This window comes from Corvus moneduloides, chromosome 1, assembly GCF_009650955.1.
Source record: "Corvus moneduloides isolate bCorMon1 chromosome 1, bCorMon1.pri, whole genome shotgun sequence".
In the NCBI taxonomy this organism is placed as follows: domain Eukaryota; kingdom Metazoa; phylum Chordata; class Aves; order Passeriformes; family Corvidae; genus Corvus; species Corvus moneduloides.
Window position 1 is genome coordinate 816,981 of NC_045476.1, and position 23,745 is coordinate 840,725.

Below are 23,745 nucleotides of genomic sequence, written 5' to 3' on the forward strand. Positions count from 1 at the left end.
CTGCAAAGAGCGTTTTACTGCTCGTAATTATGCCTGAGATGAGATAAGAGCACACCAACCTCCTGCACCGATTCCCTCCCTTTGGGCAATTTCAGTGCCATTAAGCACTCAGCAGGACGGGGTAAGACTGTCCAAGTTGGATTGCTCCATCCAGAGCTGTACCCTTTCCAAGCTGATAAAAAGTCACATTAATAAACTTGCCTTAAGTTACAGAGAGAGATGCTCTGCCAGAGCAGCTTCACTGGGAGGACAAGAATAACTTTCCTCTAAGCCGCAGCAGGGATCAGGGACTCTAGAAGGTGGGGATTAATGCTCTTGGCTGGCCTTCAAAACAGCCACATGGAAGATGAGTTCATAGATAATAACTGTGAGGGACTTTCAAGTGTCGAGGTGTGCACAGGCCTACAAGCGCTGAAGTAAGAGACCTAAAAAGGACTCCAAAATCATAAATATTTATCTAAGGAATAAAGAGACTCTGCCCACCTTCTGCCCAAAGTTTTAGCTCCAAAATGGCCTACTCTTTAACAGCTTTGAAAACCCAGCTCCCCAGAGCCCAGCTTGGCTGCTGGCCTCCACTGCCTCGCAGCAGAGGGGATTTCGTGCGCCGCTTCCCCAGAGAGGCAGCACCAAATAAGGAGAGTTTCATCAATCATGGGGAGAGTCTCCTCTTTTCTCCTGGCACAGGGAAGGACAAGTGGGGGCAGGGTAGGAAAGGGCTGTTTGCAAAGCACTTTCTCTGGAGGATGCTGGGCTGAGCCCCAGCCCAAGCAGCTGCTCCCGTCAGCTGCTTTCCTTTAATAGCACCCGGCCCAGGGAGGAGCCTGGATCCCACCTCCCTCCCAGAGCAAAGCCACAACACAAGGGCTGCCTGGCTCTGCCCAGAGAGATCCTTCTCCTCCTGGAAGCAGGGGAAGGATGGCACATCACTGACGGAGTGCATCGCCCAACACTTCTCATCTTTACCTCCTCGTTCTTCTTCCTGCAACATCACCTCATTGCCACAGCCTGGAAATCACACAAGTGCACAAAATGGGAGACGTTTCACTACAAAAGTTCACCTCAGTCCCTCAGCCCTCGTGCCAGCTCCCCTAAATTCACCCTGTTCCATGTTCGTCTTATGTACATGTCTCCCAGAACAATGGATTTTGTTCTCACGTGAGAATTTGGGCGTTAATTTCTAAGATGGGATGAAAACTGTGCAGCACAAACACTGGAAGGACAAACCCAGAGATGAGAATGAGTTCAAGTCATGCTGAGAGAAAAAAATGCAGAGGTTTAGTCCAGCCTAATTATCGTTTGAGTACCACTGTGCAGCCCCTCAGTGCCTTCATCAACTTGAAGTTTTGCCTTTATGTATATATAGTAATATATAAATATGTGTATATACACATCTGAGAGCGTAGCTTGGAAAGCAAGGCCAGAGAGGATGAATTCTGAAATTAAGCTGGAGATCAGGCACAGGCTGCACTCAGTCTTGGAGGTCTTTTCCAACCTCAATGATTCCATGACTGTGATGCCCACAGGACAGGCTGGATGCCATCCTCTGCAAGCAAACTGACTCCGAGTGCCCCGAATCAGCACCTTCACCAGTGCACTAAAAAACAAGATAAAATCTGGGCAAGGAACATAAACCATCCCAGGTCACGGGGAGCAGCAGCCACAGCCATGAAAAGAGAAGCAGCTCCTCTGGCAGCCAGGACACACCATCTCTGCTTCCAGCCACTCCACTTCCACACAGGCTCCACTCCTTCCCCTGCATGGAATAATTCCAGTTGTGTCTGTGACTGTAGTACAGCAGCTACTTCATTTTTAATTAAAATAAGCCCTTCTCTTGACAACATAATTACAGAGCGCCAGAACCTGCCCATCAGGACACAGGGCTGGAAGCTTCCACGTGAGAAAGTCGAGTGGAGAATCGTTTTCATTCATGACAACTCAGCACCAGCCTGGTGTTCCAGAGGGGTGGCACAGCAAACCTGGCAATGCTTTTCCAAGGGGATTTGTCAAAAGAAAACAATGTTTTAAAGCTTTCAAACACCACTGGAAGGTCAAAAAGCTTTGGAAGAATGAAACAAAGCATTTCTATACCAAGAAATGAGTTTTAGCTATTTGCAAATTCTGCAAGATCTTGGCTACAGTGAGTGAGGGACTTTATGGACTCATCAGGTGCCTCAGAGGATCGTGGCTTTTGCAAACTCCCAGAAATGCCCCCAGAGGAACCTGGAAATGGAACAGACACGTTCCACGTACCACGCACGAGCACCTCCCCACTTGGTCCACAGGGGTTTTCAGGCCAGGAACAAAACTCCCTCTTTTTCTGAGGAGGCCACTTGGGTGCTCAGAAATTCATGGAGAACTGAAGTCCCTAAGCACATTTAGGGTGGGAGCAGAAAACACCCGGAAGGCTCCAAGCTGTGGAGCCTGTTCCTGACTCTGTTAAGAACAGCTTTGGGATATCCCTGTTCCTTAATTAAGGACAGCTCTGGGATATCCCTGTTCCTTACTCTCCTTACCCTGTTAAGAACACCTCTGGGATCACCCCTGTTCCTTACCCGGTTAAGGACAGCTCTGGGATATCCCAGTCTGCCTTTACACACTGGTGTGCCACTGGAACATGCTTAGAAAGGGCATTTTTGCACCACCTTCAGCAATTCACTGTATGGATTTTGTTCATCCCGGGGCAACTCCACAATAGATGTAACGGAGATTAAACACATTCCACGTCAATAGGAATTACCTCTAAGTAGGGATATTTGTGCCTACACACACGTGAGAAAGGCAAAATCTGAAATCCTTTTAAACCAAGGTAGAAGCCTTTAGCTTTAAAAGTGCTGAGCACACTCGGGCCCCTCTGCAGGCAGGGCTGAGCCTTTTGCCTACAACAGCTCAGGAAAGGATTTGTTGGAAGCTTGGGAAGCAAGAACTGCCTGCCTGTGATCCACGGGAGAGGGGCACTCCTGGTGCTAATGGAACAGCTCCCAAGGACGAGGAGAAAGATAACTGAGCTTCAGAAGGGGGTGTGAGGCAGGGGAAGGCCCAGTGAGTCACCCCAAAGCTCCCCAGGGCAGAACTCAGGATGCTCTGAGGGACCAGGCAGCAATTCATGGCTCCAGTGTTAGTGCAGAGAGGGACCTTCTCCCTCGGCGAGGGAATTCCTGGGAAGATGAATTAGCTCAGCATCCCTCGGTGCCCGAGCCAGACCAGGGCCCATGAGGCAGCATCACCACACTCCTGCAGCAGTCCAGCACCTCCCGTGCTACCCAGGGGAGGGACATCAAAGATACAGCTACAGAGAAGTGCCTGAAAACAGAGAAATGCCTGTCAATGGCACATTCAGCAGGATTTCATCTGGAGGGAACTCTGCTGGACCACAGCTTCAGCAGGAACGTTCCCACCTCCTTCAAAAGGGGACATATCAGATTCTTGATTGATAAAGCCAGCACGCTCTGAAAGCACTGCGTCATCCTCAGCATGAGGAACGCTGAAGGTCCAGGCCAGACCCTCCTGAGGCCTTGCAGCTTATCCCTTTAGCCAGAGGGATGCCAGCCCAGCCCTTAAGCTGCTGCTGTTATTCCCTCCCAGCACAACCCGTTAATTCTCCCCAGGCAGGGGGACACTCCTGCTCTCCCGTGATGTTTATTCTTAGAGAGGATCCCAGGGATTTTTCTTTAGCTGGTTCAGCCCCACAGCTGGCCCAGGGCCAGAAGAGCATCACTGAACTCCTCAGCAGTGACAAGGGAGCAGCCTGAGTGTGGTGCAGGCACACTGATGGCATTTACCATGGCAGGTTAGGCAAGAAAGGCCTGGCTAACTGAAGAGAAATAACTCTGCCCTGAAAGTTGTTCCTGCCATGCAAAGTTCATGACAGACTCAGTGCAAAAAGCAGATGACGGGCACAGAGCGAGGCCAAGTGACTGCTCACATCCAACAGCTGAGCCCAATTCCCCCCCCAGCGAGGCAGAAGAACAAATTCTACATGGGAGCCCTTCTGTTATCCTGACCTGGTTTTAAGGACAAAATTCCTGCTGGCTGAGAGATCAACCAACATTAGCTCCTAGTGACCAGCTACACCCAGCACAACCACACTTGGACAGCAACTCTCAGGAACAGCTGCAAACTTAAGGCTGGGAGACTCAGGCTGGTGAAGGCTCCAATTCTTTTAGTCTTTCTTCTAGGAAACGTGCTCAAATGTTGCAAGCAGAAGAATGCAGTCTTAGTTCAAGCAGAACGGTGCCTGTGTGGCTTATCTGGTTAAAAAGTGGGATGTGCTGTTAGGCAGGAGCTTGGGAAAACGCCAAGAGGAGCCCCAGCACGAGGCCTTGTGTCAGCTCTTGGTCTCAAGGAGAGACTTGTCTCTCTTTGCTCTCTTTGAAATCTGGTGGGGTGGCAGCAGGGGGAAGAACAGTCCTTTCTGCAATGAATTAAGGCAGCAGAACAGCTTCCCCCTCCCCAAGTGCATGCAGGAAGGCAGGGGGAGGAAGGGAGGAGCTGCTGCAGCCCAACCACCATTGTATTTACATTTCCGTGCTCCTGATAACAAACACATTCAAGGGTGCTGGAAAACAAGCTTAGCTTAGAAAACAAAAGCTGAGATTTCATGAAAGAAAAGAGCAATAAAAGACATTCCAGGTGTCCCTGCAGTGTTATCAGGCACGGTCTGGTGGTTTCTTTAGAGAATGATTCACTTTCTTATCAAAGGTACGGCTGCAGCATCCAGTGCCACACTGAGGTGCCCTTGGACACAACAATTCCCTTCCAAAAGGGGAAAAAGAGGAGATTAAATAAATAAATAAATGTTCAGCATAGTACTGAAAAAAAAAAAACCCTACCACCTTTTTTGATTTTAATTAAGGGTTCATCCTACATCACTTTAAGAAAATAAAACCTTAAGTGCTAAAGTGACTCAGAATCCTCAAATCCCTGAATGGTTTGGGTTGGAAGGGACCTCAAAGCCCATCCCATTCCACCCCCTGCCATGGACAGGGACATCTCCCACTGTCCCAGGCTGCTCCAAGCCCTGTCCCATCTGGCCTTGGGCACTGCCAGGGATCCAGAGGCAGCCACAGCTGCTCTGGGCACCCTGTGCCAGGGCCTGCCCACCCAATAAAACTGACCCTAAAGATGTGGGTTTGTGGGTGTTTCTTCCCAGTCAGAGACGTTATACAACAAAGAAATTCATCCAGCAGGTAACGTTTTCAGAAGGGTCTTTTCCCCACCTGTACACGTGGCACCAAGACAAGAACCCAGTGAAGATCCAGGTGCCACAATCATGGTCAGTGTCTGCAGTTTCAGAGGGGTGACCAAACATTCCCCTGTGCTTGGCTGGAGGAGCTCACAATGGAATAAGCAGGAAGAACTCAGGTATTCCTGAGGGACGATCCGAGATAACAGGTTCAGGTTTGTAAAGAGCCCAGGACATTCCTCAGCCAGCTCATCCAACCAGGACCAGCCAGTGCCCAGCTCCCAGCAAGGCCTCCTCCCTCCTGCCTGCTCTCCCAGCTTCCCAGAGGATGTTGGGGAGGAAGCTGCCTTTATTCATCCACGCACTCAATGAGCATGGATTAAATATTCCCGGATAAATTACTCCAGGAAGCACTTTAACTGCTCAGTGCAGCCTGTGGGAAACACCTGGTTGGTTTCCATGTCCTGAAACCACGAACAACAAATGTGGAGTGGTACATGGATCCCTGGGACTCCAGGAGGCAGCTTCCACCGGAACTCCCAGTTTTGGACAATGGAGAAATGCAAGGAGGGAAATCCTAATGGCAAAGTCACCCCCTTACACAAGCTGGGAGGTACAACACAACCTGTCAGAGTTCAAGGGGTGCCTGGAGAACACTCCAGTTATGGGATTTAGTTTTAGGTGGTCCTGTGAGGAGCAGGGAATTGGAGTCGATGATCCATAAGGGTCCCTTCCAACTGGAGATATTCCATGAAGTCTGAGGTCGAGTCCAGACATCCCAGGAGCCTGGCAGACCTTCAGACCACACTGGTCCAAGCCAAGAGAGGTAGAAAAGAGGAAAATTAAAACCCACTCAAGACTGGCAGGTGCAGAAAGGAAAACACAGAGCTCTCCCATTCCTCCATCACCTTCCCTGTCTGGCTTCTCCCTGCGGAGGAGGTGACACCTCACCTCCCGTGACCTCTGCAGGTCCACTGAGGCCACGGGCACAAGCACGTGGGGCACTCTGGGCACAGCCCCCCCGCTCCAGCCCACCCAGGGGAGATAAGCCATCTTCCTTGGCTTCTCTTCAAGTGGCTTTGAGACAACAACTTAAGATGGTTTGGCTGGCGGCCACGGCCCGGGACTGACAACAGGAGCTGGGAGCGTCCCAGGGAGCCTGGGCCCAGCCCCTGCAGCAATGGAGCATCTTCCAGCCCCTTCATGAACAGGGAGCATCTTCCAGTCCCACCCTGAACAGGGACACAGGAGCCTCTTCCAGTCCCACCCTGAACAGGGACACAGGAGCCTCTTCCAGTCCCACCCTGAACAGGAGCGTCAGCCCCCTGACAATAAAGGACTCTGCACCTACGGCCTTATCTCTGCATCTGCCATCTAAGGACACTGAGCAAAAAGGCACCTGAGGAACAGTTTTATCCCATAACTAAGTTCTAGGAGACATGAGAGGCTCCTGTCACTTCCAGGAGATCACAGTGGATAGAGCTGGTGATATAAAACAAGGTGTTATGAGCTACATCCATGTGACTCCTCTGCACTCCTCACAGCCAAGGGTCACTGGATGTACCAGCACTGCCAGTAGCAGCTCAGGCCCTTTTTAAAGGAAAAGGCAGATGGATGGATCAAACCCTGAGGAAAACAGCAGACATTCCTCTCAGGACTCACACACATAACCAGCATTTGAGAACAATCCCAGACTGCTCTGCAGAAGACACCCGGGTCTCTCAGTCCATACAAATATCAGGAATAAATCGTAATTCCTTCCCCAAACCACATTATGTGAGCACCAGCACCTCGAACATCCCAACTGCAGACCTGATGGCAGCTTCCAGTGGAACTGGAGCTTTATTGTGCCGTCCCAAAGGACAGCCAGGATAAAAAAACTGGATGATCCGCTGCTCCCAATTCCTAACAAATCAAATCAGACTTGTTTTTCTTGGCCTAGTTTACCCATTTTAATCTTTTGTAGTCCTCTTACTCTGATAAAAAGAAGATTTGAGCAACCAAGTTAAACAAGATGTGAGCATTTGCAACAGAAAAGGCAAGGAAAGAAGGTCCAGGTGGCCAGAAAGGACAAGCCTTGAGTTCCACACCCGCCCTGTTATCCCAAGCAGAACCCCAGGAATATCTGAAACTTTAATAAATACCTGAAAGGCTGGAGCCCCTCTGCTCTGGAGCCAGGCTGGGACAGCTGGGAATGTTCCCCTGGAGAAGGGAAGGACACAGGGAGAGCTCCGAGCCCCTTGCAGGGCCTAAAGGCGCTCCAGGAGAGCTGCAGAGGGACTGGGGACAAGGCCTGGAGGGACAGGACAGAGGGAACGGCTTCCCAGTGCCAGAGGGCAGGGATGGATGGGATATTGGGAATTGGGAATTGCTGGCTGGGAGGGTGGGCAGGCCCTGGCACAGAGTGCCCAGAGCAGCTGTGGCTGCCCCTGGATCCCTGGCAGTGCCCAAGGCCAGGCTGGACATTGGGGCTTGGAGCAGCCTGGGACAGTGGGAGGTGTCCCTGCCCATGGCAGGGGTGGGAATGGGATGATCCTTAGGATCCCTTCCAACCCAGACCTTTCTGATTCTATCTGGAAGGACTCTAACTGGAAGAGTGTAAAAAGAGCAGTGATTTGAAGGTTTAACAGAAGAGAATGGAAAGGTGAGTGCATTCCAGACATGTCTGCTCCACAGAAGTTCCCGGAGGCAGAGCTCCCATTTCAGATCTCTGGATGGTCGCTGCGATTCCCAGCATGGCTGCTTTGGTGTGCACGCAGCTGTAGCCAACCTCTGCTTTTCAATTAGAGATTTAGTGTTGGGTCATTAGAAAATCAGTTCCTACCTCACAAGCAGGTGTTCCCTGGGCAGGTACTTCAGTCCTCACAAACTGCTTATCTGCAAGACACAAAGCAGAAGGAAGCGTGTGATCACAGAGTCCCTGGATGGCAGGGAATTAGGGATGCTGGGACATGAGTGGTGTCACTCAGAATTAACTAAAACTGCAGTCCTCTTCCAGTGATCCAGGCAGCTTTCCTCAGTGCCCTCAGCAGGAATAAGAGTGGTGCCAGTGACAGGACAAGGAGCAGTGGCCACAAACCAAAACACAACAAGTTCCAGCTCAGCAGGAGGAAGAGCCTCTTTCCATGGAGGAGGGGCAGAGCCCTGGAACAGCTGCCCAGGGGGGCCTGGAGTCTCCCTCTCCAGAGGGATCCCAAACCCCCTGGACACGTTCCTGTGTCACCTGCTCCAGGTGCCCCTGCCCAGGCAGGGGCTGGACTGGATGGGCTCCAGAGGTCCCCTCACATTCCAACCATCCTGTGATTGCTGTTTCCCATCAACACTTGCTCAAGCCATTTAGGATATTCCATGAAAACTGTGAGTGACTTTTCCCTCGTTACACACCCTAATAGGTTGCCCCAAACACAGCATTAAAGCTGAATTAATCCAGGCTGATCAGGACATCCCTGCCCTAAGTGGCATTTCAGGTGCTCAATGAATGGCTTAAGAGCTCACAGGGCCCCTGTCAGTCCCTGTCACACCTGCCCAGCCACCTGTGACAGCCACATCCGAGTCACGAGCCCACCTTTACCTGCTCCAGCTGTTTTCCCTACGTTTGCCATGATTCCAGTGCAGCTGCTCCCACCAGCTCTACCTGGGAACCATCTCCTGACCTGGGTGTCACGTACCAAATTTTTCTACCCAATATTTTACATTCTGTTGATAATGTTTCTTCATTGTGAAGCAGACATAGCTGTTAAAAAAAAAGATTCTATCCCAATAATTACTCCTGACAGCCCCCTTGCAGAAGAGAACATAAACTGAGCCACAGAGTTAAAGTATTTCAATCCACATGGAGAAAGAAATGTCCAGCTTGTTCTCCACCACTGCAAGTCATCCAGCCAATCCCACAGGAAAACACCACCTCAGTACCTGCTCAGCAGTCAGACAGAAACACTAATCCATGCTCCTCTCCCCACAGATGGACATTTCGTGTTCCAGGGAAGTAAAATGCCAGAGCTTTTAGCTGAATGAGGAAACAGCCTGGTGAAAAGTGTCATTTTAGCTTTAGTAAAGCAGTGAAGCACTCAGGAGTGAGAAAAACCTTCCAGAAGAGCCCTGCTCCCTTCAGAAGGGCTGGGAAGGGGAGTTACCACACTAATAAGGAATGGAGGAATATCCTGTGCGGGATTCAGCTGCACGAGGTGCCCAGCGTCAGCTCCTGCTTGTGTGGTAACACTGACTTCCCCACAGAGGAAACTCTGCTAGCACACACCACAAACCCACAGCTCCCTTCTCCACATTGTCACTTGCAGGTGAGCCACCCTGAGAAACTGGGACATCAGGGTCCTTCTCTGCAGCTCCTTCCCACTGAAGAACACCCACATCACTTCCCAAGGCATCACAGCCCAAGGCACAGCCCAACTGGCTGCTCCCTTGAAGTCCATCCCACAGCTCTTGCTGTGATCCACTCTCACACATGACATTCCAATCTCTTTGCACAGAAACCACTAAAACTTTACCTGATTTGTTAAGAAAAACAACCCTCAGCCCTCTCTTTTCAGGCAGAACTGATGAAAATGAGAAGCAGGAGCTCCTTTTTTAGTGCTGCTCCAATTCAAATGAGGCAGTGCTGGGTCAGCTTGGTAACTGTGAGACCAAATCTACCACAGGCTCTTGGTCTGAGCAAACCAACTTTTCCTTTGGTAAAGCTGCACCTCTGGTTGCTCTCTAATGAACCCTTGAAGGGCAGAATTCCTGTACTGTGGGGGTTTTAACTGCCCCCATTGTAAAATTGCTGCTCTTTAAGTTAGGGCATGTTCTCACTGGCAAGCAGAAATGTTAAACATCTGTGCTTCTTACTCCAAATCGAAAGATTTGCTGAAATAGAAGGTGTGGCTGCAAAGGTTTCTTACATGTGGGGTCTTTAATTAATCTGAGAGACTTCACCCCGTCCCCTCACACGATAAATTGAGGAAGACTCCAACTGTTCCAGAAGCCTTGCTGAACAGCAGGAAAAACCCCATATATCCAGCAAATCCCAACTCGTGACCCATGATTAACCGGGACTGTTCTCCAGTTTGGAGAAATACTTCTGAGACTGATTTTAATGTGTAGAGATACCTGTCCATGCATTGTGACCCCAATTCCAAGCTCCCAAGTTCCTTCCCTCCCCAACACTGTTTTCCCACAAGTGACATGGAAAAGCAGCACCAAGAGGAAAAGCAGGGATCTCACACCACTCCTCATCTGATCCTGCCTGCCCTATCCGAGAACAGGCACTGCCTGGCCTGCAGACTGTTCGTGTTTGCTGTCCCTGTAAGATCCAGTTCCACATCCTGCACCAGTAGTTCTTGTTCCTCAGCTCCTCTGCTTCCCAAGCTCGTCATCCTGTTAGTACAGAACATTCCAACGGCTTCTCCAACTTCAGAGATTCCCCTCCCAGAAGAAGTGAATCCCCTGTACCCCATTACCACACTGACTACTGCCAGGTTACCACCCAGTCTCTCACCTGAGAGTTCACCAAACACACCCTGTTGGGGTCCCTCCCCTGCCGTGTAGCCCTGGGAGAGGGGCCCTGAGGGCACAGACACGGGGCTTCCCTGCCCCTGCTCAGCCTCGTTCCCATGGGTTGGTTTGTGTTCCCTGCGCGGGCAGAAGGACCCTTGGTCCCGTGACTGGAACAGTTCCTCAGCAGAGCTCCGGCCATGCGGCTGGAGAAATAAACATCTCTCTGAAACAGCTATCAAGAATCTGTCTGTCCGTATATATTTCCTTTCCACGAGACTCCTGGTTTGATATATGCGTGTTGCAGTATCCCCACTGCAACAAATGGTGGAGATTTGTGAGCAGAACGATCCCCGATCCCTAAGCGACTGATTTGTGTGAGTAAACCCTGGAAACTTTGGATTCCTCTTCTTGGTTTTGCTTTGCTATTCCATATCTAAACTATGGAGGAACCGTGGGAAGACTCTTGGCTCTCAAAGCCGCATATGGACATTTATCTTAAAATGATTCTTGAACAACGATTTGTAAATTTTAGCTTGATTCAAGCTCAGAAAGAACTGAAACACTTCCTGGCATGGTTGTTTAAGAACTTTTTCTATGTTTCTTGGGATTTAATTCTTACCAAGGGCTTTTGGAAAACCGTTTGGACACAGTTAATACTGGAGTCAAAATATATGCCGATGGAAGAATATTTTCGTGAATATTATTTAGTTACTGAGACTGTTGAGCAATGTCAGCTGTGTCCTGGCGAAGGGAAGCCTGGCGCAGGGACCGTGCGGCCCAGGCCACGTGCACCGTGTGCTCTGCGAGCAGCAGCGAGGCAGTTCCCGCACGCGAGCGGAGCCACGCGAGCCGCAGTGTCGGTGGTGGAGCGAGGCGTGGCAGGAGCGGCGGGACCCGGCGGTGCCCGCACGGCGCAGCACAGCGCGTGGTGGAGCGAGCCCCGTGAATGCCCGACTGAGAGGGGCGGCGGCGGGCGGCAATGGCGGTGGAACGGAGCCGCGCCCAGCCGAGACGTGCGCTGGAACAGGGCGCGGGGGAGTCATCGCTCGGGGGCCCGGCCGAGACGTGGGTGCAGCGCCCGGCAGCGGCAGCGAAGCTGCGACCAGAGGAGGCGACGCGCGGAGAACTGAGCGGCGCGGCCCGGCCCGGCCCGCGCAGCCCCGAACGCGACCCCGGGAAGAGCGCGCAGGCACGAGCAGCCCCGACAATTCCAACACGGGAGCGACCGAAGGAGAGAGCAAAGACGCAGCGAGACAAAAAACAGCAGCCACTCGGAAAAAGATCATAGTAACTAAGACCTTAGGGATAGTAAAATGGTATAATGTTAAGCAAAATTATGGTTTTATAACAAGGTGTGACAACCAGCAAGACATATTCGTGCATAGAACTGCTATTAAAAAGAATAACCCTGGAAAATGCATCCCAAGCTTGGGAGATGGAGAGGTGGTAGAATTCAAAATTATACAAGGTAGAAAAGGGTTACAAGCATCACAGGTCACTGGGCCTGATGGTGTTTCTGTGAAAGGCAGTATATATGCAAAAAATCGTAGTCATGTTAGACAGTATCTCCATTGTAAGCCCCCCCTACAGTTTCCCTTTCCTAATCCCACCTTTCCCTTTTACCCTATGTCCTATTACCCCCAGTGTATTCCCAATCCGTTTTTTCATCCATGGTTTCCCTCACAAAACCATGCTTTTGCCAACTGTTTCCCCAAAAATCCCTTTCCAATGCCGAGTGGGGGATGAAAAGGGGGAGGGAAGAAGTTAAACCCTCTCCTGCCTCAGTTTCCCCACAAAGCGTGCTCAGAGTCCTGTCTCCCTTCTGTCAGCCCTAAGATGTTCCAGAGAATCTGTTTGGATATTTAAAGACTCAGGAGGGTGGCTTGTTTTGTTTTGAAACTGTTCTTGTTATGTTTATCCAGTTGTTTTCATTCTCCTTTTATTAAAATAAAACGGGTGAGGTGTTGGGGTCCCTCCCCTGCCGTGTAGCCCTGGGAGAGGGGCCCTGAGGGCACAGACACGGGGCTTCCCTGCCCCTGCTCAGCCTCGTTCCCATGGGTTGGTTTGTGTTCCCTGCGCGGGCAGAAGGACCCTTGGTCCCGTGATTGAACAGTTCCTGGGCAGAGCTCCGGCCATGCGGCTGGAGAAATAAACATCTCTGAAACATCTAGCAAGAATCTGTCTGTCCGTATATATTTCCTTTCCACAGGACTCCTGGTTTGATATATGCGTGTTGCAGGATCCCCACTGCAACAACACCCCATCTGTCATACTACAGAGTCATACTCCAAGGAGTGCCAAAATCATATCCATATTTCAGGGCAAACATCAACAATTCCCCTCAGGTTTCTGTAATTTTGAAGGTTCTTACTACTTTTAGTAGCACCTACTTACTACTTTTAGTATCACTTTGTCTCTACCAGTTTCCAGTGGCAGCCCTTTGGAGGATGGAGTGAACTCCCAGCTCTGCTTGGTCCTGGAGGAGAGCACAGAGCTCATGCTGGTAAGCCACCCAAAAAGGACCAAAGAGAGCGATTCCCCACATGCACCTCGCAAAATGATCATCACTGGACAGTCTCCAGTTCCAAAGATCCAGGACTTTCTGTGTGAGCAGTGATCGTTCCAGCCCCTGTTCACAATGCCAGAGACAGGGAGCAGAAAAATGCTCTGGATTATCCCTCTTATTCCAGCAAGGTGGAATGCACTTCAGTGGCACCGAGTTTATAACAGGAAGAATGTGCCATTCCCCATATCAGAAGCCCTTATCAGCTCCCTCAAATTCCCTAAACAAGCAGCGTTTTCTGTTTTCCCATCCCAAATTCACGACTGTTTCCTGTGCCCTGCAAGAGAAAGCCCCTCAACCTTTGAGTTTCCTGTTCTCTCACCCTCCAGACTTGGTTTCCAAAGCTCTGGATAAACAGCTCCCTTTAAATAGCTCCTGTCTCCAACACATACAGGGCATGGAGATCACTCGACAGGAGAAGCCAAGAGGGGCGTTGCCCATCCTGGCTCCAACATTCCACATGCAAAGCAGTCCCAGGGTGTCGGATGTAGGCTCCAAAGGCAAAGGCTGGTGAACCCTGAGCTAAATATACACGGTGGCCATGAAGTCCAGACTGGGCAGCTCAGATTTCATCCCTGGCTCTTCCCAGAGGAATAACGCTAACAGCAATACCTACAACAACCTGACAGGGAATCTCAGAACTATGGAATGGTTTGGGGTGGAAAGGACCTTTAAGATCTCATTGCAATCCCTGCCATGGGCAGGGACACCTTCCAGGAGAAGGAAAATTGCCTTTATGGCCACAACCCCCTATGTTGTCTCCTTGCCTGTTCCTCAACTCACGAAGATCCTAAACCAAGAGATTATTCACAAATACATGATGGACTTTTTTCCTTCATGGACACCACTGCCAAATACTTCAATGAATTTTTGTTCAGTATCAAACTCCTGTTCCCACACTGGTATGAGGCATCTCAGATAAAGGTGACAGTAAATCCTAGGAGAAATGGCTGAGGGAGCTGGGAAAGGGGCTCAGGCTGGAGCAAAGGAGGCTCAGGGGGGACCTTGTGGCTCTGCACAAGTCCCTGACAGGAGGGGGCAGCCGGGGGGGTCGGGCTCTGCTCCCAGGGAACAGGGACAGGAGGAGAGGGAACGGCCTCAGGCTGGACCAGGGGAGGCTCAGGGTGGACAGCAGCAGGAATTTCCCCATGGAAAGGGTGCTCAGACATTGCAACTGCCAGGGAGGTTTGGAGTCCCCATCCCTGGAGGTGTCCAAGGAAGGCCTGGATGTGGCACTCAGTGCTCTGGGCTGGTAACAAAGTGGGGGTCAGGTACAGGTTGCACTCAATGGCCTTGGAGATCTTTTCCAACCCAATTGATTCTGGGATTTGAAAGAGACTGCCTTTACATTTAATTCCAGGCTTTTGAGTAGAGCTTCTCCCAAGAGAAGTTAAGTTAGACGAATAATTTAAAGAGTCTTCAAAACACAGGATGTAATTCCACTGCACTTGAAGAGTGAATAATTTTCTAGGGAAATATTCATGAACAGCAAGGCAGAGCTCCACAGCAGTCACGCAAGTCCTACTGCTTGGAGAAGGAGATGATCCTCCCCAGTCCCAGGTAGCACAGGGCAGAATGAAGGTCTCCCACTGCAAAGCAAGCAGACACTCTTTGGCAACATCCACATTTCATCCTTATTAGAGGGGACAGACTTTAAAGTAAGAGTCTTCGGCAGCGATTCAGGCTGACAAAGTTAAAACCCAGTGAGGTTCATAAAATCAGACAGGAAATAAGCAGCTGCACAAGCGGGGCTGTTTTTATAGCACCACGGATTTTGGGATGTCAGGAGCAATTTGAAAAAGAGAAACAACATGCAATGACTCTGGGAAGTTGGAGGAGTGACTCATGGGTTGCCATAGTGCCAGTGTCAAGGACCAGCCAAGGACCTTCCCAAAGGGTTCTGGAAGGCTGGGCAGCGCAGCAAGAGCTGCACTCACCTGGGAAGAAAAGCTCCAGAAGCCAGGGCCCTCTGGTTTGTCAGTGCCGAAGAGAGGAACGTGGGAAGGGTGGGAGAGCCCATGTTACACACGAAGTACCACGTGACAGGAGCCTGGAAACACCCAGAGAAGGCTGAGATGAAGGACTTCGACACAAGCGATGCGTAGAAAGATTCAAAGATCTTTCTCAAGTGTCAAAACAAAACAAAATCTTAACATCCAGATTCACACCAAAAAGAAACCCAGCACCAAAACCCAAGGCAGAAATTGCCCTTGGTGAGAATCAGCAAAGTCTGTCCTTGTTCAGCAGAAGCTCAATAAAAAAAGAAAGTGATTTAAGCAAGAGCGAAGTGTCTCTTTTCACAGCTGAAGGACTCTGCTGCTCACAGGACTGAATTAGCTAAAATTAGCTCTCACAGTTGCATTCTCACCAGCACCTCGAGCCTCCCGTGTGGATGAGTAGTTTTGGTGAAAGCAGCTCTAATTTGGATTCAGAGCATGCAAATTTAAGGAAAATAGTGATTTCTGACCAGCTCCTTCCATGAACACTGATGCATAAAAAAACACTGTCTTTCACATTCAAGTTTAATCCTCTTCTGAAATATTTATTTTTGGAACAATTCAGGGAGCAGAAAGCCTTCAGCCCAGACGAGTTACATCTAAAAATAGAGGGTTTAAGAACTCAGGAATTCTTCCTACTGTTCTGTCTAATCAATACATATCCCACTGTAACTCCTGTCATCTGCTTTACTTGTCAAAGCACATCCCCACGCCCACCCTCTGCCAGCATTACCCAACCTGCATCTTTTGGGATAGTATAGGCCAGAAACAGCTTTTTTAATGATTTGACATTCATAAAGACTCAGTCGCACACACATTATACAAGGAGCACTAAGAACAGAGTCAAGTCTTGAACTATGAAATCATCATTCAGGGCTGGAGCTCCTCCAGTGCTCGTCCTGCCCTAGCTGGGGGAACATTAATGAACTCTTTGATGGCAACAAGGAGAAGAAGCAGCTTTCATTATCCAAATGTCACTTGTCCACTAATGAGAGGCTGCTAAGCCAAATGATGGCCTTCCTGAGATGCCTTCCTGCATCAGGAAGGAATGGGAAGGAGCTCCTCACCAGGAGCTGCAATGCCACAGTTGAGTTACAGTGACCAGGAGCATTCCCACATATAAAATCCTGCTCTCTACACCAGGGTTGCTACATGCAAATGCATCTAAGAATGGCCCTGGTCCATGGCAGCTCTGGAACAGCACCCACCAGTGTCTGGGAGAGGATTTTTGCCCCAGGTCAAAGGCTGCAAGAGGAAATCTCCTCAAATAAAACATCCCAGCACTACCAGAAGTCACCAAACATCACATAACTCAGTAGCACGAGGGTAGCTGGAGACACCAGCTCTAAGTAAGAGAAGCTCTTACTTAGGTTTTTTTCATAGTCACATCACCTCAGCTTCCGGGGAGCTCCAGCAGTCCAGCTCAGCTGCCCCTACACAAGAGCAAACCACCAGGAACACCTCCCCAGCCCACGACTGGAACAAACAGGGCATTTGCAAGGGCTTATCACTCAGGGCCTTTTTAAAAATCAACATTTCTGCTGGTTTATAAAACTCTTCTACAAAGTCTCTCAGCCAAGGTGTAACAGGTTGTCCAACATGTCAAACAAGAAGGATCCTTCTGTTACTCACTGCATGCACACCACACCCAGAGCAGCAGGAGCAGAACACGGCTGCTCCCCCACAGCTCCTCTGGCAAGGCTGGAGATGCTTCCAGAAGAGCCCTTTTGTTTTATTCCACTCTCACCCATGCCAAACCCTTGCTGTGCAGATCAAAGGGTCAGTGGAATGGCCAGGAGTGTTATGTACATCCAGAAACATAACATGAAGGAGTGTCCTGCCTGTGCCTAAAGGGGGCTTAGACAAAAGACAGATGGAAGATGATAGAACAAGGGGTGATAGTTTTAAACTCAAAGAGGAGAGATTTATATTGGATATTGAGAAGGAATTCCTGGCTGGGAGGGTGGGCAGGCCCTGGCACAGAGTGCCCAGAGCAGCTGTGGCTGCCCCTGGATCCCTGGCAGTGCCCAAGGCCAGGCTGGACATTGGGGCTGGGAGCAGCCTGGGACAGTGGGAGGTGTCCCTGCCCATGGCAGGGGTGGGAATGGGATGATCTTTAGGATCCCTTCCAACCCAAACCATTGCATGATTCTGTAATCAAATATTCCCACGCACCCCAGAATGGAGAACTCCCTGATCTCACTGGAACTACAAAACATCTTTCCTCAACTTTGGAAAAGGAAAACCAAGAAGGAAATTGCTGCCCCCAAGAGCGATTTTACCAAGTTACAGCAGATTAAGGAATGTTGTCTGCAGTGTCAGCTCAGGCCCTGCTGTAGGCAAACAGGAGAGAAGCTTGGATTTCCCATCTCCTTGGGACCTTGCAGGCTGCCACAGCAACAGCTTCAAAGCCACACAGCTCCTGGAGAACTCCCAACCATCTCTGACATTTTATTATTGTAAGAAAGCATGAAAATTCACGAGACTGAAATCGCCTTACATTTTCAAGGTTGATGCCTGCCAGGTTTCATAACTGAAGGGCCCAAGCTGCCCATTAATATCTCCTCACCTACACCAGGTCACAACCTCCCCCTGTATCCCTGTCCTGGAGGAGGGAGGGGATTATCCCATGGGGACGTGTGGGTGGGCAGGGATCTGCAGGTCACAACCCAGGGACAGTTAATGGACCTCACTGAGCACTGAAAAACCCACCTAGCAAGCCCCTAGGATTTCGTGGGAAAGGATCCATGCAGGTGCTCCTGGAGTTGAGCTTTGCTTGGTGCTTGTGAATGGAGCATTTTACAGGGACTCCAACGTGGTGGAACCACTGACCTGTGCTGCTTCACCCCAACTAGCAACCGCCCCAGCCCTGACCTAAAAGTACCTTTACAACAGAGATTCTGGACTTATTTAATTCTTGGCTTTTCAGGTTGGAAATTTATTATGGCAGTAGATTTTGCATGGATGCTTTGGAAGAAAAAAAGGAAAAAAAATACCAATGTTCAACAGAATATGGGCTAGGAGCATGACCAGGGCACTGGGTTAAAAGTTCTGAAAATACATGTTATTTGGTTAATAGATATATCAATATTTCCATGAAAAAGATCATTTACATAGGTTCCTATAAACCCAACTCTCATGCCCAGATGTGCTCTAAACACAGAGCAGTATCTAAGCAGAGCAGTGTGACAGGTTTGATAAGCTGCGTATTTCAGGGGAAGTATTTCAGATGTGCAGGAACACACGAGGAACGTGATCCAGGCATTACCCACATCTCCAAAACTCAGTCCCACCAAAGGTGAGAAACCCAGTCCACAGCAAAGCCAGCATCTCCTTTGCTCAGTGATGATTTTCATGACCTGGTTGCTCTTTACAGACAGAATTCCATGAGCAGTTCCGAGCGAAGGCTCGCCCTGCTTGCTGTTTGTGGGATCTGCTCCCACACACAGAGGCTGCCCTGCAGGGAATTCCACCCTCCTTCACCCATATCCATCCCCTCTGCTCACAGGCTTCCTGGTCGGTGGCAGTGCCTGGTGTTTGCTGCTACGGAAATCAGAGGCTCCCGACAGCAGGAGCGGTGTCAGAACAGCCAGAGGGGAGGGATCAGAACCACCCCACAGCCCTCATCAGCCACAGGTGAGCAAACACATCCCCAGGACAAGGCACACACCCCACCGCTCACAGCCCAGTGGAGAAGGAATCTGCTTTTCCTCCGTGAGCAGAGCTCCTGGATCAAAACCAGCACACAGAAGGGATAACTCCCCCTCTCCAAGACTTCTTTAGCCCATACCAAAATACAGAAGCTACAGATTACAAATATCACAGATCCCTTGAAAGGGACTTTGGGTAAGAGCCTGGAACGACAGGACATGGGGGGATGGGTTCAAGGGGCACAGGCTGCCCAGAGAAGCTGTGCCAGGGCCTCCCCACCCTCACAGCCAGGAATTCCTTCCCAATATCTCATCCAAACCTACTCCCTCTCAGTTTGAACCACGTCCCCTTGTCCTGTCATTCCAGGCTTTTAGCTGAAGTCCCTCTCCGTCTTTTTCATCGGCTTCTAGACTAGAGGGCATCCTCTACCACGGAAGTTAATGACACTCAAAATCAGTGCAGAGACAACATAAGTGTTAGAATCAATTCAAACCAAATCCAGTCAGAATATGAGCATATTCCAGAAGTTTTCAGAGGATTTGTTACTTGAAAGTTTTACATGGAAAAGACCAGATTAGCAAGAATTAAGCAGTATCTGCATCCTGAGACACCAAAACTACTAAAACATTAAACTCCTGATTACAGGCTGACTTTGTCAGGACCTCACTGTGATCCCAGCCGGGCAGAAGTCACTCATAGAACATTCCAAATTCTCCTGGCAAATTCAGGAGAAGCCTCAAAACATCATTTGACCTCCCCTGTGAGGGGACAGTGCCCAACACCCAACAGAACTTGCACCTCGGCTTAGGCAGAGCTTTGTTAGGTCAGCTCTGAGTGATCCCCAGCACAACCAACCTCTCTACACCCCAGAATCAAGAATTTGGGCACTACCAGGCTGCAGGAGAACCAAAGAAAACCAACATTCTCCCATTATTTCAGATTTCCAGCTAAAATCGGAGCATCTCCAAGCGGATTTGTTCTGGGAGGTACAAGCAGAAAATGATACCTGTACCTGGGGAAAGGGGAGATGGGAGATAAGGGTCAGAGCAGTGCAGCCAGATAGGGTTAAGGTCATTAACATTTAGTTCTTTGCCTCTTAGCTCACAGATCACATTTCCAAGGCATAAAGAAACTCACCTTACCCAAGCTTTTCAGACTCAGATTGAAAAACAAGGCCACCAGCAAAAAAAAAAAAAGTCCATTTTAAGGGGTAAGTTTCCCTTTGTTAAAGGTGGGTTGGAAAACCAACCAGTCAGAGTAAGGCTCAAAGCCATTTTGTGGATAAATTCTTGGACTGAACTGGAACACATTCATATTCTGTGTCAAAACTGTGGCTTTTAGGGTTTTTCAAGCAGTGTCACTCCTTAGAAAATTCAAGGCAACCGTGGCTGGCCCTGAAATTACCTGATAAATCCTTCAGATGTTTATTTACAACTGTAGTAGAGTAATTAAGGCTTCTAAAGAAAAAAGTTTCCAAAGCCAACAAAAAATAAGTGGAACAGAAGATGAGCAGACACTTCCCGTTATGCAACTGCCTGGAAAAACAGATTTGTTCAATTCAGCGTGAAAAACTGGGCTGCAGTCTGAGTACCCACCATCAGCTGCTGACAGGTTACAACAAGGTGCAGACAGCTGTGTTAAACCAGAACCCAGGAGCACATTGCTGCAAGATCTGAGACACGATACAGGGAACGGGGTGTTGGACACACACAGGCCCCAAACACTCCCTGCAGAGCACCAGGGGCTGGCACTGCCACCCACCAGCCCTCCACCCTGCCCTAAACCTGCAGGGTGCTGCTAAACATTTAATTACAGGTTTTTAAACCTCTCTTTGGTTGCAGTCATGGCAGAGCCAGCCAGAGGTGTGGAGGACATGAGAATCACAGGATCATTAAGATTGGGAAAGATCTCCAAGGCCATGGAGTCCAGGCTGTGCCCAATCCCCACCTTGTCCCCAGCCCAGAGCTCTGAGTGCCACCTCCAGGTGTTCCTTGGACGCCTCCAGGGATGGGCACTCCAAACCTCCCTGGGCAGCCCCTGGCAAGGCCTGACCACCCTTTCCATGGGGAAATTGCTCCTGATGTCCAACCCAATCCTTCCCTGGCACAGCCTGAGGCCATTCCACCTTGCCCTGCCCCTTGTTCACTACAACCTCCTCTCAAGTTTTTGTAGAGAGAAGGTCCCCCTTGAGAGTTGAGCGCTTTCACTTTGCTGCATTTTTGAAGGTTCAGTCACAGTAAACAAACAATGAGCTGGATAAGAACTACAGGGAACATAAAGAAGGGAGAGACTTGGCATCTTCCAAGATTCCATCCCCACAGACCCTCCTGTTCTGAGAAAGCAGAGGAGCAGCTCTCACGCTGTCTGTGTTATCAGAGCAATGACAGCCTAAGCCAAGGGAGCTGCTGGAAGTGTTTTCTCTGATCCTTGTTCTGTGCTTATCAAGGAAAGCAATTCCTGCTCTGAAAACGCAGCAAGATCAGCAGCAGTTTCCTCATCAAGATTGGAACCAGTACAACATGTGTTACTTCACACCACAACCAAATAAATCAGTGCAGAATGACTGCTTTAAAAGCTCAAATAACACCTTCAGAAATCAAAAGCTGCATTAATAATAAACACTGAATTATGACTGAATGAAAATGCTTCACACATCCATAAAATGAATTTTCAGCACTAAATCCACCTGATTTCTATTTCTCGCAGCATTTGGAATTCAGAAAGTTCTGTAGTTTAATGCACAGGTTCTTACTGCAAAGACCAATTAAAAAATAATTATACAATCCAGCTTTTAATCTGGACTTAAAACTGTTCAGCTCAGACTTATTAAGAAAAAAGAAAAAAAAAAGCAAAGCCCAGCTGTTCATATGTCCATCCACACTTTCACTTGCTCCTGGCCGAGACACAATTGCATTCCTGCTTCTGATCATTCACCCAGATCCAAAGAAAACCGGGAGTGCTGAGGCCGTGGCGTGTGGAGATGTGTGAGACCCCACTGCAGAGCTGCCCCAGCCCCGGGGCCAACAGCACCAGGACCTGGAACTGCTGGAGAGAGTCCAGAGGAGGCCCCAGAGCTGCTCCAGGGCTGGAGCCCCTCTGCTCTGGAGCCAGGCTGGGAGAGCTGGGAATGTTCCCCTGGAGAAGGGAAGGACACAGGGAGAGCTCCGAGCCCCTTGCAGGGCCTAAAGGGGCTCCAGGAGAGCTGCAGAGGGACTGGGGACAAGGCATGGAGGGACAGGACACAGGGAATGGCTTCCCAGTGCCAGAGGGCAGGGATGGATGGGAGACTGGGAATTGGGGATTGCTGGCTGGGAGGGTGGGGAGGGGCTGGGCTGGAATTGCCAGAGCAGCTGGGGCTGCCCCTGGATCCCTGGCAGTGCCCAAGGCCAGGCTGGACACTGGGGCTGGGAGCAGCCTGGGACAGTGGGAGGTGTCCCTGCCCATGGCAGGGGTGGCACTGGATGATCCTTAAGGTCCCTTCCAGCCAAAACCATTCTGGGATTCCAAGACCCAGCAAAGCCCTTTCACTGCTGCCCTGTCCATGTGCAGCCCTGCACTGACAGGCTCCACTCCCAGTACTGCATTCACTACTCCAGGAATGCACCCAGGAGGTGGGAATACACCCAGGAGGTGGGAATGCAGTGACACTGGCCTGTGCACCACATCTGACAGTACTGACGGAACAAAAACTGTGCCAAAGCTCAGGAATTGGGGATTTCTGAGTCACCCTCACCACGATGAATTCAGTCGCTCCTGCTGCATTCATGTGTAGGAGCTGTTACAACTCAAACCCTAATTAACTCTCCCATAGTTTTAAAGACAAATTCCAGGGACAAGGGAGACAAGTCTAACACATTGCCTCACATGTAATTCCGTTACTTTTACAGTTCTCAGCACTTCTTTAGTTGGCAGAAATCAAACATTTGTATTGGAGTTTCTGCAGACTCCAAACCTTCGGGCCTCCCCTACACACAGATATTGCAATTTAAACTGGAACCAGCATGAGGCTCCCAGTGCCTCCAAGGACAACAAAGCAGCTTATCAGGGTGAGAAACTGAAAGAACAATGCATAATACAACTTCTGGTGTTTAAAGCTGACTTAGAATGAAGCAAACTGTGTTTCTGGCACATCACTGAATTCCCACTCAGCAAGATCCGAGTGTCAACCCCCACAAGCATTGTACAAGTTGAATATTCAGGGTTTGCCCTTACTACAAGTAGTTTTCCCAATCAACTGCTTATTTTAAAGCAACAATTTCATCATTTTAAAACCAGAAACAGGTAGAAAGCACAGAAGGCACATCGATTCACTGTACTATGTTTTAAAAGGAATAACTTAAAATTATGAAGCCAAGGATCACTGTTACATCATTTTTAATTTCAACCTTGCTTGGCTCCGCCCAAGGACCAAAGTGATGCTTCTCAATGAGGATGGGGACCACATTTCTTCATTCTGTAACAACTTTTCATTAGAGAGGTTTGGGTTGGAAGGAACCTTACAGCCCAGCCAGCGCCAGCCCTGCCATGGGCAGGGACACCTCCCACTGTCCCAGGCTGCTCCAAGCCCCATCCAGCCTGGCCTTGGGCACTGCCAGGGATCCAGGGGCAGCCCCAGCTGCTCTGGGCACCCTGTGCCAGGGCCTGCCCACCCTCACTGCCAAGAATTTTTTCCTAATACCAATTCAAATCTACCCTGCTTCAGTTTAAAGCCATTCCCCCTTGGCCTGGCGCTCCATGCCCTTGGTAGAGTCCCCCTCCAGCCCTCCTGATGTACCTAAAAATCAATGCAATTGCAAGAAAAGTAAGTACAGCAAATCCACAATCCAAATTCTTGCTGACTCCACCTGTGGAAGCAGGAGGGA

At 49.8% G+C, this 23,745-nt stretch overlaps 1 protein-coding gene across 12 annotated transcripts in view; it reads right to left on the bottom strand.

Annotated features, from left to right (window-relative positions):
* The window catches only part of MAP4 (microtubule associated protein 4), a 156,909-nt gene that overhangs the window by 116,807 nt on the left and 16,357 nt on the right, over nucleotides 1–23,745 (bottom strand). For 11 of the 12 annotated variants that reach the window (XM_032103298.1, XM_032100029.1, XM_032100863.1 and 8 more), the window contains exon 2: nucleotides 8,007–8,059. The exons of the other annotated variant lie outside the window; for it this stretch is intronic. The gene's annotated coding sequence lies outside the window, so the exon portion shown is untranslated. The remainder of the gene's footprint in view (nucleotides 1–8,006; nucleotides 8,060–23,745) is intronic. 12 annotated transcript variants of the gene reach the window in all.